At 38.8% G+C, this 16,386-nt stretch overlaps 1 long non-coding RNA gene across 2 annotated transcripts in view; it reads left to right on the top strand.

Moving 5' to 3' along the window:
• Positions 1-16,386, top strand: part of LOC144280937 (uncharacterized) — a 69,529-nt gene that overhangs the window by 9,460 nt on the left and 43,683 nt on the right. Inside the window, exons 1-2 of one of the 2 annotated variants that reach the window (XR_013349386.1) lie at positions 2,743-3,023; positions 10,389-10,555. This is a non-coding gene — a long non-coding RNA (uncharacterized LOC144280937). Of the gene's footprint in view, positions 1-2,742; positions 3,024-10,388; positions 10,556-16,386 lie in introns of those variants that run through there. The other variant, XR_013349385.1, reaches the window with a different exon arrangement.

Here is a 16,386-nt window from a genome sequence, read left to right as displayed (position 1 = left end):
GTATAGTTCCACTCAAGACTTGCCACCAAATCTGATTAAGTCAGTTTCTTGTCTTCATTATCATCTTCAAACTGGATCTTCCTTTCTTCCTGGGATATATGATCTATTAAAAACACTAGTTAGATTCAATAAACACTTATGAGGTTTCTGTCATGTAAATAATGGTGCCTATAGATGGGAAAGCGCAACATGATTAAGACTTGGTAGTTTCCTTTGTTGAACCATTGAATTTCCTGTATGTGAAAATGAAGGAAAAAGATTTAAGCTTTTTAAAGGCTACTTTAGCAAAAGAATCCCTTTATTCATATTCTTTGGCTTTCTAGTGAGAAAACAGTGATAGTTTCAAGCTGGCTGTATCCCACAAGCCAAAAAAGGAATGATTTCATCACATCACTAGAGGGTAATTCCTCCCAGGGCTGTCTGTCACATGTACTCTTTTGCTAGAATAGCCAGAGCTGTTGGCGGGGTGGGGGGGGGGGGCGGGGGGGGGTAGTGGCAGGAAGATGACTATGACTCGAATGGTCACCAGTAGGGTGAAGCCAAGTCAGATGGGGAAGCAAAACTCTGGAACTGTGAGGTTTAAGATGGTGAATTTTTGAGAAGATCTCCCACTGGAAAAGATGATTGTGATTTCTGAGCCAATATTGGGAAGAGTGTCCAGCATACTTTGAGTAGGATTGAATTTGAGTTCTTGTTCTACTGCTTAAGAATTCTGGGGACCTTGCAACACCTGGGTGGCTCAGTGGTTGAGCACCTGCCTTTGGCTCAGGGCATGATTCCAGGGTCCTGAGATCGAGTTCCACATCAGGCTCCTGCCGAGAGCTTGCCTGCTTCTTCCTCTGCCTATGTCTCTACCTCTGTCTCTGTGTCTATCATGAATAAATAAATAAAATCTTAAAAAAAAAAAAGAATTCTGGGGGCCTTAATCTCTTCAGATGTGAAATTGGAATAATGAATGCCTAAGGATTATTGGAAGTTAAGAATAGTGTATGTAAAGTGCCTAGCATAAAAATAGCCTCAAATAATGTGGATGATGACAGTGGCAACTATTGATAATATTAGCTTTAAAATGCTGAAGCAGCTTACATCAGGACATCTGATTCCCATGGATTTATGCTTGTTCTTTCCTGGAATTAAACTGGACTTTCCCACAGGCACAATTTACTGTTTATCACAAAGAACCTCATTTTGCTTTCCTTTCCCCAATTCTTCATGACTTATTCACACCAAATTTATGAATCTCAGTGCTATCTTTGGAAAATAACCAATTCCACAACCTTAGAGGTTGAAAGTTTATTCAATTAACAAATATTTATTGAGGTCCTACTATGTGCTAAGTGTCGGTAATTCAGTAATAAATAACAAATGTAACTTGGTTTTTGCTCTAAGGCACTTATAGCCTGGTAGTAACCCTCTGGATATGAGACTAATCATTCAAGTGAATATAAAAATACAACCATAATAATTGCTATAAAGGGACCACATGTTGCTATGAAAGTTAATATAGTTTGGGAATGGGAGCTGGGATCTAGGGAAGGGAAAGTTATAAATTAGTGGGTATTTTCAAAGTTACAGCAGAATTCCTGACATGAGTTACTAAGAGGAAAGGCAAAGCATATTCACTAAACACTATTCCCTTGACAACTGCTTGTGATGTCATCTGATGTTTTAATTCCTAAGCAGACTTCTCTCAGTAAAACCTCTAAATGTTAAGAATTATTCACTAGTCCACTACCAACATATATCACTCTCCCCTATTTTATGGAGAATCAGAGGACAGACTCCTATTACTCTTATTTCTAGGTTCTAACCTATAGAGTGCATGACCTGCAGAAGATGGTTCTGCTGTTTTCATTAAGGGAAATCCTAACAGTTCTATCATATTGTATCCACGATGCTTGCTGGCTTTTAACTGGGTTAGCTTGGGAAAACTAGTAAATTAACCTTGATTTCTTCAGCTTTAGTAACCCTATCACGAATATTTAGCATAGGGAATTGTTTCAAAAGGCTTAGTGTTCTGACTCCTTCACTTATTATCAACACAGTTTCTGATTTTGATGGACTGGCCTTTGTGTACTTTCCAGTTTATGAAAGCTATTTTTCCCCTAGCATTTGGGATATATTTTTATGCACAAGTGTGGCTCCTTCAAGAGCCTCCTGCAAAAAAAATAATAATAAAAAGGAAATAAACATTTTTTGGCTTCTTTTAAACCCATAACATTTTCAGACCCCAGGGCATGAAGGGAAAAACTAAGCTGGTTCAAGCTAGCAGGCAACCCATTCAACCCTGGTGGTAGAGATTTTGCTTTGTTCAGCATTGCATCACAGCATCTTGAAGAATGTCTGTTCTTGTAGGCACCCAAATAATTGAATGATTAGCAAGCTCCAAATTTGATGTGATCATAGGCTCATTGGCACGTTTCACTTCTTTCCTTTGGAATTGTGAAGACCTCAAAATATGGCACAGAAATTTGCACTTTTCTGTCTCAGCTGTGTTGTATTTTCTTCTACCTATTCACCGTTGATTTCATGTGTGAATCATGTCAGACTTTCCATTGTTGTTGGCTGCTTTATCAACTCACTCCCTATTTCCTCATTACCCTCCAGTTTCTCAAATTGATCTGAAACTGGGCAACATTTCAGACTGGTTTTACTGAGGTAGAGAGCTTAGAGAGTATGGCTCATAAATACTATATTGTGAGCTAAGGAGAGTGAGTAGGAAAATGCATAATCAGGGTGCCGCTGGCTGGAGAAAACTACTCAGTGCCTTTGAAGACAGCTCTAGTTAAGGTTCAAGAGCAGCCACTGCTAGCATAATTACTATCAATGAAAGTGGCAACACCCGTGGTGAGTTCCCAGAATAGCTGAGATTCTAATTGATAACACACAGAGAACACAAGCAAATCAGGAAAAAAGGCTATTAATTTTGAGTATAAACTACATGAAATGAAAATGAAGACAAGGAAAATGTGTTTTAACAGAAAGAAAGGACTCTGCTCAGAATCGGCTTCTTCCTTTTATGGGTAATTTATTATATTTAGTATAGTGCTGTTTTACATGCATTATCTCATGTGATCCTTTAGCAGTGCTATGGCCAAGGATTGTTGGGTCTCCATTTAATTGATAAGGAAATTGAGGCTAAGAAATCTTAGGTTAGTGGACAATGGGAACAGTCAACCTAACTAAAAAAAAATCCAAATTTTAGCCACTTTGCCATTCTGGGTACCTTATCTGGGTCACAGCCACAGTAGTATTTGATCACAGCTTACCTTGATCACAGCTATAGTAGTACTTTTCTTTCAGTTATTTCTTGTTGCTCATTGAGGATGATGTAGTTGTATATATTTTTGGTTCTTTTGAATTCATAGTTACCTTTGGACTTAGCCTAAAACTGGGTACGTGGGCAGAAGAAGTACAAGGTCATTTTTACTAGTTAACTTTGACTACCTTTCTCTTAATAATTTTGGGTAGAGAACATAGCACTCAACTCAGAGGAAGGAGAACTGAGTTTGAATGTAAACAGAGGTACTAAGATGTAACCTATGAAAATATCTTGAATGGTGCCTGGCACATAATAAGACCAGGAGAAGGTGAAGTAGTGATAGCAACAGGAAGGAAGAGAAACTGGAACATATGTCCAAAGATGTAGGACTCCATTAGGTAGGAGTCCATCAACCTTCTCGGTCACCCCTTTACCTTTGTCCTCTGCAACTTCTGCTTCAAGTTAGTCATAAAGACAATTGAAACGTGAATTTCTCTCCCCATCTAATAAAGATTCACAGTGAACTTTAATTTTGAACCAAACTCCAAATGAAGGTAGTGGTCTATGGAGCAAAGTTCCAGGTTTGTAATCTGCCCCTCTTCCCTGATAGGGGAACGCTCAAGAGAAAGAGTGAAAAGAGGACAGAGTGGGGGACTGAGGGCACCCGAAGAGAGTAGAAGTTTTGCTGACTTTTGCAAGATCAGTCCTAAATGGATACTGTGCTTCGAGGGCAGAGGGAGATGGGAAACATTTTCCGGAAGTTTTCAATGCCATCAAGTGTCTGAGGCTCTTTCCTGGGTATTTGAGAAACCATGAAAATGCTCACCTTATTTTTCAAATATCTATTAGGTTATAATGAGCTAGTTTAAATATGGAAACAAAGATCATAAACTTGTGTCTGACTCCAAAGTCAAAGCTATTATGGACTCCCTTCTGTTCCACTCAGCCTCCCTCCTTGCTTTCTAGATGCTGAGCTGAAAAGCTCAAGCTACATACTAGCCACGGGGCAGAGGGACAGTATTGTTACCAGTGCCACATGTGATAGTCAATTGAGTCAATTCTTCAAATTTCTCAGTATGTTTGGAGTCTTGCCATAATAAAATGTTCTGGTTAACTGAAAGGTACTAGCTGCCCACAGATGGACTGCCAATTTTTGAAAAATACCACAATTAAACTTAATTTTTTTCTTTGACGATAGAGCTTGAAGATCATGCAATTAGTGTTTCTGTCATCATTAGGAATATAAATACTCATATCAAAAAAAATCGTGGAAGTAGTGGCTCATGGAGAAATGTATACTAAGGGAATACTTATACTAAGAAATGTCAATGAACTAGTATTTACTCTCTGAGTGTAGCTAACATTGGGGAGATTCTGCTGGTGGCAAAGGATGTGATGCTCTAGAGGGGGTGGGCAGAGGAAGGCTCTGAATTGTTGCCATCATTGAAACAGTGCCTCCTTGAACTGATTTGTAAACTAACAACATTGACTTCAGCCATCTTATGTTTCTGGGTACTGTGATGAGTTACAAAAATCCACTGTCACTTTACAGTGCTCTTCTAATGTTTACACTTTAGTTGTATGGCAAACACTGATTCAAAGGCCTGGTTTTGAGTCTGTGTTGGTGCTGGCTCATTTAAGGGAACAAATTTTCATTATGGCTATGGTAAATTAAAATCTAATTGAATTCCACAGACATTTAATAGTGTGTCTAATGTGGGCAAGGATCTATAGTAGGTGATGGAAAGTACAGAGATAAGATTGGTGCTTGGTAATCCAGGTTTCCTGGTTCCAAGAAGCTCTTAGCAGATTATATTATAGACAGATGTGAACAAGCTCCTGACTGAAATGTTGACTTTCTCTCTGTCTTAATTCACATCCTCCCAAAGCAGTCCCTGCTGGGAGTAGTTTATGTGGGAAGATATCTCAGGAAATACAGCTGAGGAGATGGGGAAAGGAGAAAAGCCCCCCCCAAAAAAAAGGATGTTGATGAGCAGGTCCCAGTTTGGACAGGTGGGGGTGGATCCCACTGGAGATCTCTGAAGTACTCTCTGGTACATATGCCAGAATTGTCCTACCCGAGGATGGGGAGTTTAGAAATTTACTGACTTCCATTTCCCATCAGTTAGGGATTGGCCCTGAGGTCAGCAACCCCACAGCACTTCAGGTGCATGACGCTGAGCAAGTGCTCCGGGTGTTTGAGAAAGCTTTTTGACAGAGAAGCAGAAGGAAATAGGAGCTGTGGCAGGCTGGAAACCATTTGTTGGTGAACTCACCTCAGCCTAGGAGAGTGCTATTTATTATAGCAGTTACATGAGTTCACCACAGAAAGTTTGGAAAATAAAGAACATTTCATATCCACTTCTCAGAAATAACTACTGTCATCATTCTATTGGACTTTCTGTGAAATTTTTTTTCCTACTGTGTGTGTATTCTATATGTGTATATGGCAGGGTTTTCCTTTGTTTTATTTGAGACTTTGTTTTTCTTACCTTTTCCCCATCTTCAAGGAACTCAATCCCTAATATTTACCTCAGAGTTTGGAAGAATTGAAAGTAGACAGTATGAGGTTAGGACATCATCTTGTCTTTTGTAAAGACCTAAAAATGTTGTGGAGATTATTTTGGATATTCTGGAGGAAAAGACAGGGCACCAAGGAACCCCTGGGTCTTAGTTTGGGCTACTATAATTGAATACATAGACCAGGTGGTTCATAAACAACAGAAATGTCCTAGTTTTGGAGGCTGAAAGTCTAAAATCAGGGTGCCAACATGGCTGAGTTCTGGTGAGGGCGTCTCTTGATATGCAGGCTGCCAATCTCTAGACTACTCCTATAACAGAGAGTTGTCTGGGGTCTCTTTTATAAAGGCACTTATAAAATTCCATTTCTTGAGTGCTAATCCCACTCATGAGAGTTCCCTCCTCATGATCTATTCACTTCCCAAAGATTCTGCCTCCAGATACCATCATTTTCAGGGGTAAGATTTACCATATGAATTTGGGAGAGGCACAGACATCCTGTCTATAGCACCTTGACAGTAGCAAGGGAAAAGGAGATTCAACCCAAGATTGGAGGGATGCTACAGGCCTGAAATTCTTAGATGCATCAGACCTCTCCCCAGTCTATGGCTATGCTTGGGTAAATGACCAGAGTAGAAAGACTGACCTGGGGCACAGTGGCTCTCAGCCTGACCAGTGCTCCCAGGACCCCACAAGAAACAGATCTGCCTTTCTTAAAGTCTCAAACCTGTTGGGCAGTGGTATATGGCAATGGGAGTGAGTGACTAATGCAGGCCATGAGTGATGACCTTGGGGCTCCCTGGTGCTTGGCTCTACATAATGCTCTAAGACTTTGCCAAAACCTTGAAGAGGGGGACTCCCAGAAATGACTGATATGAATTATATCACCACCCCTGTGGATGTGGGATTATCATTGACTTTAGTTTGAATAAGAAATACAACTAAGGAAGGATTTAAATTTTAGATTTTCTACTTTTCCTGGGAGATTTTCTTGTGGCCTCCATGGCTTCTGTCTCCCAAGTCCAGCCTACGGCCTCTGATCCAGACGTGTAACTCTTTAATCACTTTCCACCAAGAAATAAAAATTACTTATCCTGCATCATCTGATCGACTTTATTAAAGACTGGGGGGTCAGGGAGAGATCACATTATGTGGAGTCTCATGCCATTTCCCCAACTATCTTTTTTTCATTCTATGTCTCCCCTTTCCTCTGGTAGCAAGAATGAGATGCTGTGGCTGCCCTGCCTCTTTAGGCTGGTGTTTGTTCCTATTTGGTCTGTTCTGATTAGTTATTAAACATATTGTCTTTTCTTTTTAAATATTTATTTATTTATGAGTGAGAGAGAGAGCATGCACGAGTGGGAGGGGGAGAAAACCTCAAGGAGACTCCGAACTGAGCCCACCTGATCTCATGACCATGAGGTCAAGACCTGAGCCAAAACCAAGAGTCAGGTACTTAACCAACTGTGCCACCCAGGCTCCATATTGTCTGTTCTTGATCATCCTTCTAAGAAGCAAAACAAATTTCTCTTTTGCATTTTATTATGTTACTAACGACATTTTGGAGCTTAATCATGCCCTTGAGAGTTTCCTATTCATTCACATAGTTCTTAATATAGGAAATAGTTCTAGATATAGATAGTGCCCTTCTTAAAAGGCATTCTGTTGATTAAAGTTATATTTATCCTATATAAAACAGCCTCTTTAAGAATTTTCAAATTAAATGATTGAGAACATTATGGCAGAAACACCAAATTCCATTTCATTTTTCTCTTGGGCACTCAGGAAGATTCCCTGGCTCCCCTTGTACTTAGGATGTAGCTATGTGATTAGTCTGAGTTCTGAGCCATGAGCAAAGATGATACATGTCACTTCCAGGTGGAGTATTTACGAGGCAGTGTGCCACTCTCCAGCTCTCTCTGCTGCAGCACCTGTGGAAGCTATGTGCTGAGATAGTAGAGCTGCAAAATGGAAGCAACCTGGGACCGGAGGTCCTCCTTCTGGAGAATTGCTTGACTGAATTAGACTTTGTGATTTAATTGAGAAATTAGTTGTTATCTCAGGTTACTAAGATTTAGGGTTATCTTGTAATAGCATATCCTAAAGTAATTGTTAAGCCTAAATCATAATTGATATGACCAACTCTGGAATCAGCCTTACTAGACTCCATTCCATGCCCTACCGCTTTCTAGCTGTTTGACCTTACAACAAGTTAACCTTATGAAGCTTCAGTTTCTTCATTCTTCTGTAACAGTACCTTATGTATAGAATTGCCAGGAGACAACCAATATGAGGTACTTAATATACTATCTGGCACATAATAAAAAATGTTGAAAAAGCAATAGCTTTTTGATGACAATTATGCATAAGGATGATTAAAATCTAAAACAAAATTGTTAGAATAAGCATGTAAGTACTCCCAAGCAATTTTAATGTCCATTTTTTTGTTTATATTTAGAACCAATTATTCATCATAAGAAATAGCATTAGGAAAATTATTGGTTGAGTCAATATGTGTTTACTGAGGTCAGTAATAAAATGTTTGAGCCTGAGTTTTTCACATTTGTTGCCACAGAATTGCACGTAGCACTCTCATTTTAATCTTCTACAACTCACACAATTTTGTATCTTTATCATTTCTGAGCCAAGCCTGTTTTTGCTCCTTTTTCCCCCTCTCTAAATCTGGTTTGTTTTCACCATATCCTCTTTCCATGAAGAGATAGCCTGTTTTGCCTTTTTTATGTGAGTGCACATGGCAGTACATTCCTGACTGTCCATCTCCCTTTTTTACGTTGGTGGTAGGGGTGATCCAAGAGGGTTGGGGAGGGACCAGAGAAGATGCTCCATGGTTTAATGCTTGGGGAGGCTGGAAATTAGGCAGCGACCATGGTGAGGTGTAAAGGAGATGATGAGCTAGGTTTGTGTTTGTCATGTATGAGACATGTGCACTCTGGGGGTTGGGATTTCAGGAACATCAGCACAGAGCAGTTTTGTCACTGGAGTTCGTGGTGGTCCATTAGGATGGAGATAGTCCATGGCCTTTTAGAAATAACTCGAATTTTGGAGAGATTGCTCCTGTAATTAGGAATTAACTCATTTCAGAAGCTAAAAACAAAGGGATTAAGAGAGAACACAAAAAGATTCCTTAAGGTATGGAAGAAGGAACAGGAACCAATTAAGAGGATAGAGGAGGACCATTGTAAGAAGACATTGCTCTGAAAGCTAAGGAGGGAAGAGTTCATGTCTGGCACACAGGCACTAAATATTTAATTATTACAATAAATGGAAGGGCATTCAACCGTACTAAATGGTACAGGCTAATTTAGGAAGAATGCAGCCAGTCTCTCTCCTGGCTCTGGTTTGCATCCCTTTGTGCTCATTTGTTAATTTTATTTCTTGTTTGGTTTGGTGTTTTCCCCCAACTTAGTTCTAATTTATTTTACCTTGCTGCATTAACCCGTTTTGGAACAAAGTAAGATATTTATAAAAATATTTGTCCCCCAAGTAATTCTAAGTGAGCAAGATTTGAAAAAAAATAAAGAAAATGTCTACTACTATTCTAACCTCACCAAGAGATTTCTACTGAAAATGACATTATTATAAAGCTCTGAGTAAGCACATTGTCATAAGGATTATACCCCAGATGCATCTGGATAGCGGTCCTCATTATAAAAATAGATGTTCATTCATATAATATTTCTATATAACTTCTATTCCAATGAATGAATATAGTACTATTACATAAGGGTCTATATTTAATACCACGTTAAGAAAAGATGAGTGTGGATGACGTTATATACACACATATATATTTATATATAGAGAGAAAGATGAAATTAATAGATCTACATACAGAGTATTTCTGGGAGGATCAAGATGTGGCTGTTTATCCATACCTTGAAAATTTTCTTTCCTAGATATTGAAGAAGTTAGGATTTTTATTTCAGCTACTGCCAGTCCCAAAACTTTCCTATCTCTCCACCCCACAAGCTGCCTCTCCTGCCTTTCTTTTGATTTAAAATCAAAGACCCTGCCTCCAGCCAGCTGAGTCTACAGACTTAGTCATTTCCACCCCTTGCTGCACACAAGTGGCAGCTCCAGGGGGGCAGTGGCTAAAGGCTGCGGAAAGTGTAGCTCTCCTGCTGGAGGCTGCTGGCTATCTACCTCCAGCTAGAGGCACTGGGCATTTTGCTGCCAGAGGCCAGTTTCTCTTTCTGAAGGCTTTTCTGCTTCTTTGGCAGCAAGACTCAGAAGTTGGGTGAATTGGTAGTGGGCCATGGGGCGGGTTGGAAGGGAGTAGTGGGACTCTCACAGAACCTCTTAAGCATGAGGCTGTTCTTTTGACTTGGCTATTCCCATTTATATCTCATATAAACAGCAAAAAAGATGGGCTGGAGAGATCAAACTAGGAAGTGCATATTCCTTTGATAGCAGATACTTCATCTCTATCCCATGTTTTCAGAGTACTGTTGACAGATATTAGCTTAAATAAATGTTTCTAATTCAACATATGAGTCAATAGTAATGCAAACAGACATGGCTGATAAGTGCAGTAGATAAGGTGAAATTATTATTATTTTTTTAAATTTTTATTTATTTATGATAGGCACACAGTGAGAGAGAGAGGCAGAGACACAGGCAGAGGGAGAAGCAGGCTCCATGCAGGGAGCCGGACGCGGGATTCGATCCCGGGTCTCCAGGATCGCGCCCTGGGCCAAAGGCAGGCGCCAAACCGCTGCGCCACCCAGGGATCCTGATAAGGTGAAATTAAAGGTATTTTGCGAATCTTCAAGATATGTATATACTCTCATTTCATGTTTTTCCCATTTTAGGGTGGGTAAAAAACAGATAACATATAGGAAAAGCACCCAAAATGAAAGAAACTTGTGTGAATTATTGCTAGTGCCACATCATTCACATTTCATAAACTTGGATTCCTTAGGTCTTGCTTTTTACGATCTTTCTGTGTTTTAGAATTTAGAGCTGGCACTTATGTACCACACATACAGTTTCATTCACATTTAACACTAGATAAGAATTTCTTTTTAAAAACCAAAATTATAAGTAAATATTGTATATTACTGAATGATTTAAGCTCAAAGTTTCAGAGTTCTTTAGTATTGGAGCTTTGAATGTGATAACTGAGCAATTCCTGTTGCTATTTATGAAAATTCCTTAGTGTTGGCAATGATTTACTTGTTATTTCATGTTTTTTGTACTTAGTAATCAGTGTTTAGCTTTCATGTAGTATCTTTGGAACTAATAAACCAATGTCAGTACCTTGATGGGTGGGCTGTTTCACTTTTAATATATGTAGTTAATTACAGTAGCCTAATTGAAAACCAATAATTGCCATATTGCTTAATTTGGCAAGTGGTTCTCTTATTACCTCTTATCAGAAGTGTATCTTCTCCAGATCATTTCAACTGAATTTTTTTTTACTGACCTCTGGATCTTTTGCTGGCTGATATCACACCTGTCATTTTATGTTGAGTCTACATTTTTTCAAGCTTTTAGTGTATTTTTATTTAAATAAAAGATATTAAGTTTAGAATTTTCATGAGTAAGCAGTCTTATATATCAATGTGAAGTAAGAGAGAGATGAATTGGAATCTCCCTGTGGTGCCTAGGATGGTTTTGGAATCCCAAAGAATTTGAGTGATATAACTGCTCCTTTTGTCTATACCTTCCAGGATTTTTGAATATTTTTTCTTTCACTGCACTTTTAACTTATTCTGCACCTGGTAATCTCTCTGAATTCTGATAACAGTTGATTATATGTGATTATCTGAGATAATCCAAGTAGTTAATCTTATAGATATATTTTATACTGAATGTAATTTTGTGATTAAATTTTAATTGCTGTATCTAGAGTTGTGGGAATTCTCAGTATTTCTTCACAAATAATGTCACCAACACAAAGAATGTTAGGAAATACCCAGGTTCTCCTGCTTCACCATTTCTCAACAAATCCATTTTCTTTCATTTGTGTTGGCAGTAGGTCATACTAGTCTCAGAAATAATGCGTAGAACCAGTCCAATTCTTTTTATTTTATTTTATTTTTTTATTGGAGTTCAATTTGCCAACATATAGCATAACACCCAGTGCTCATCCTGCCAAGTGCCCCCCTCAGTGCCCATCACCCAGTCACCCCAACCCCCCACCCACTTCCCCTTCCACTACCCCTTGTTCATTTCCCAGAGTTAGGTGTCTCTCATGTTTTGTCACCCTCACTGATATTTTCACTCATTTTCTCTCCTTTCCCTTTATTCCCTTTCACTAATTTTTATATTCCACAAATGAATGAACCAGTCCAATCTTAAGTGACCTATACTCCTCTTCCTTTGTCTTCATCCCCATCTCAACTCAACTTTGTGTGTGTGTGTTTTTCTTTTCAAATTTTTAAGTTTTAGTTAACATATAATGTGATGCTGGTTTCAGGAGTAGAATTTACTGATTCATTACTTACATATAACACCCACTGCTCATCATAACATGTGCCTTCCAACTCAACTTTTTATTGGAATAGGGGAGAATATCAAATGTTGTTTCTTATGTGTTTTGACTCCTGAGCTAAAAAGGCTTCATAAAAAATATAACAGGTTTCTGATTGCAAGCAAACTATCTTGACAAAAGGATGCTTGCCATCAGGTTGCTAGGAGGGAGTCCTTGAAGTAATAGCTGTCTCATCCAAAACTGGCCAATGGACAGCAAACCAAGGGAGTCCTGGAGGTGGAATAGCCAGATACCCAACTGGGGTCACATTGCAATGCCACTTTGGCCCAAGTGCCACTGCTCTTCCATCATTTCTCATCAATTTTACATCTAAAGGTCTTTCTGTCTTGGTGGTAGTTGCTCAAGATTCTGGGTCCCAGGAGCCAAGTATCCAATGGACTGATCATAGATCTGATGAGTTTCCATAGGTGCTGGTACAGGCAGGTGTTAGAAATTACCCTTCCAAAAGGCCCCACAGAGAGATGGAGTGCTGATTGGAAGGGATGTGGATAATATGCTAGACAACCACAAAGAAGTTAATAAATATCTGATAATCTTTAGAATCAAAAGTCTAGCAAATAGTACTTGAGGAAAAAGCCTAAACTGTACCACACTGAGTATTACAGCTAGCTGCCCAGTGGAGATTCCTTCTCAGGGGCTGACCCAAACTCAGAGCTGAACCCAAATTGCAGTTGAGGAAGGTGGAGAGGAATCTTGACCAACCCACATGTGCAGGGTATCAAGTTCCTGCTCACCCTTTTGAGTCATGCATCAGCTGGTCCTTCATAGAACCAAGAGCCCCTTGCTCTGTTTCAAAGCCTTACTGCCTCCTCTGCAAGGACACACTATGAGGTCTGGTTTCCTACTATCCTAACTCTCTTGCTTCATATTATTATCTCAGGCATCCTCCCAAAGACCATCTAATCTGCACATCTGTGCTTTCTAGTAGAAGGAGATTAAGGGACATGTCAGAATTCTTAAGAAATGTTAGAAATATGGAAATCTAGTTAACTCAGATTTCCTATTAGGAAATATAAATTTGCCTCCTTTCAGCTAGGATTCCCTAATCTTTGACAAGGGGCACCTGGATGGCTCAGTTGAGTAAGTGTCCAACTCATGGTGAGATCAGGCCCTGCCTTGGGCTCCCTGCTCAATGAGGAGTCTGCTTGAAATTCTCTCTTTCCCTCTGCCCCTCCCCCTGCTTGCACCCGTGCTTAGTGTCTCAAGTAAATAAATCTTTAAAAAAATCTTTGATGTAAACACTTTAAAAATACTTTTCTTTTTTCATTTCTACCAATCTTGTCTTTGTGCCTACACATTATACTCATCAGCCTTAAGATCAGCCATCTGGCACCTCATGTCTCAGTTGGCTAGAAAAACTGAACAATGTATGGCATTGTTCCATGTAATAAAAATGAGTAATTTATTATTTAAAATTCAAATAATTTAATATGCTTTCTAAGAAATTTTCTGGTTTAGACAATTATGAAGGAAAATCGAAGGAGAAAAACCACAAATAGGAAATGTTTCTGGCCTAAAAAGGAGAATAAAAGTTGAGCTTATGTTGAGTAGATCTCTCTAATGATGAGTCAGAAAATGGGAGAAGGGCTTTTGATCTTCCAGTCTGTTCTAGTCACTGTAGCATTATCTCAGATTCTGAGACTGCATGGCATTATTTTCATTCCTTAAGGCTTCCAGAGCATGATTCTACTCCTTTGCTTCTCTGAGGCACTGAATTTTGGTTCCAGCATCCTCTAATCTCTGTCTGTCTTTGCTATTATCTATTGACCATCTAGTTTCTCCTCTTCATTGAGTTTTTAATTCTGACTGTGGTTTCTCTTTGCTCCCAAAGTTCAGTCCTTATCCAGGGTGATTTTCAGGCTCTGTGGATGACCCATCCAACACCTTGATCTGTTTTTTTTTTTTTTTTTCTCTCCAAGGACCTCTACCTCCTTTAAGTTTCATCCTTGCACACCTATAGTCTGGAGCCCATCATCAGCCAAACCTGTTTCAAAGTCATAATTTAGACTCATCATGACATTTTTTATTCTATTATATTAGGACTTCTCATTCATTGTCCCCTCTACTCTCTGCCTTTCCCAATACTCTTTTCTAGCTTCTGTGCAATATTCTATCATTTCAACTACTCTCTTCTTATAATTTAACCTCCCATGTCTTGTGTTCATTACACCCTCTTGGAGAAATCCCCAAATCCTAGATGAACCACTCTTTTCTTTCCTTTTCTTTTCTTTTCTTTTCTTTTCTTTTCTTTTCTTTTCTTTTCTTTTCTTTTCTTTTCTTCTTTTCTTTTCTTTTTTCTTTCCTTCTTTCCTTTCTTTTAGATTTTATTTATTCATGAGAGACACAGAAAGAGAGGCAGAGAACATAGGCAGAGGGAGAAGCAGGCTCCCCTCAGGGAGCGATGTGGGACTCTATCCCAAGACCCTGGGATCATGCCCTGAGCCAAAGGCAGACAGACACTCAACCACTGAGCCACCCAGGCATCCCCACCCACTTTTTCATGTACTTGTATCTGCTCTCTTGGGTATTTCTTGAGAAAATGATTGGCACCGCTATGAATTTATGGTCATCATCTTAATCTGAGTGTACAATACTAACCAGAATATTCTTTGAAAACTGCAAGTCTGATTATATTCCTCCTTCTATTTTTGTAGTTTAATAGCCTTCAACTACATATATTTGCTCCTAAAATTAAATCTAAAACTTAAGCAACCTTTGCCTACTTTTCCTATCTCAGTGCCCCCTGCTCCCATTTAGCCACTTGGCTACCTACTGGGTATCTTTTAGTTTTCCTGTCTCTAGGTGTTTAAACATGCTCTTTCCTACAACACTCTTCACCATCCTCTTCTACTTTGCTAACTCCTATTAATTCTTCATGCTTGGTACTACTCACCCCTTCTTCAGATAAACTTGATCTGACCTCCAGGCAACTTTTGCCATTATACGCTTCCATAGCACTCTCTGCTGCCAATTTCATAGTACTTTTCAAATCTTTAAAAATGATGCTATATTCCATGCTAGCATCAAATCTGGGACTCTTACTGTAGTTTCCCTAGCATTTATAATAGAAATCTTTGCTGAGTGAAAGGATGGATGTGTGGATGGATGGTTGGACAGATGAATGAAATACTCACCAATATGAATAATTCATGCCATCCCACTCTATTAATATAGTTGACTTTTATATTACTTTTGTTGTTTCTCCATCTTTCTTTTCAGTTTCTGAATTCTCATTTTGCCAGTCTATGAAGTGTGAGATAAGCTGAGATAGACAAAGGAATTGGAGATGTGATGTCTGTTTTTATGTTAGTAACCAGGATTGCTTTAATTCCTTGCAAGTCTTCTACTGAGACATGTTCTTCTGACCTTGGACATAATCAGATCTGAAATACCTTTGAGTCTGTCCAGTGATTCTTAATGCAAAGCACCTTCTATCTCTTTGTATGTGGTTGGCAAACTAAGGGTGAGTTTTTGAAAAGTATAGTTGATAAATCCATCCATTTCAATTGTGGTTTAGATTAAATCATTTCCTGAGGGTTTCATTTTTACTGCTGGTTTCATTGGCAATTGGCAAATTTGTCCTTATATTAAACTATGTAAAAACAGTTCTAAAGGAATTGGCTCCAGAGGCCATTTTAATATTTTTCATATGAGAGACCGTTATTGGCCACATTTAACAAATTATTGGCCAACATCTCTACTTAATGTACATCTCCAATGTTACCTTTGGAGCATTTTAAAGAAAAGAAAGCTGAAAAATCTCTTAAGTATGATATATAGATTTCCTTTTAGCCTCTTGGAAATGACAGTGAAAAAGAAATTGGACAGAGAAACAGAAAAAGTGTGGGAGGATAAAGACATTATTTTTCTTTGTATTTTTATTAGTTGGCCAAATATCTTAACCTGACATTCTAAACCCTCCTTCAAAATGATTATGGAAGTTTAACCGTAGATGAGTTTTCAGGAAAAATTGGGGCAGTGGGGGGACTGATCAATATTACCTTGAGGCATCAGGCTAAACATATAGAAATTTAGAGGCTGGGAATCAGTTATGTGATGTAACTTCAGGGGAATCATCTATGAACAG

Source organism: Canis aureus, chromosome 12 (assembly GCF_053574225.1).
Source record: "Canis aureus isolate CA01 chromosome 12, VMU_Caureus_v.1.0, whole genome shotgun sequence".
Lineage (NCBI taxonomy): Eukaryota > Metazoa > Chordata > Mammalia > Carnivora > Canidae > Canis > Canis aureus.
This window is presented reverse-complemented; position numbering and strand designations above follow the sequence as displayed.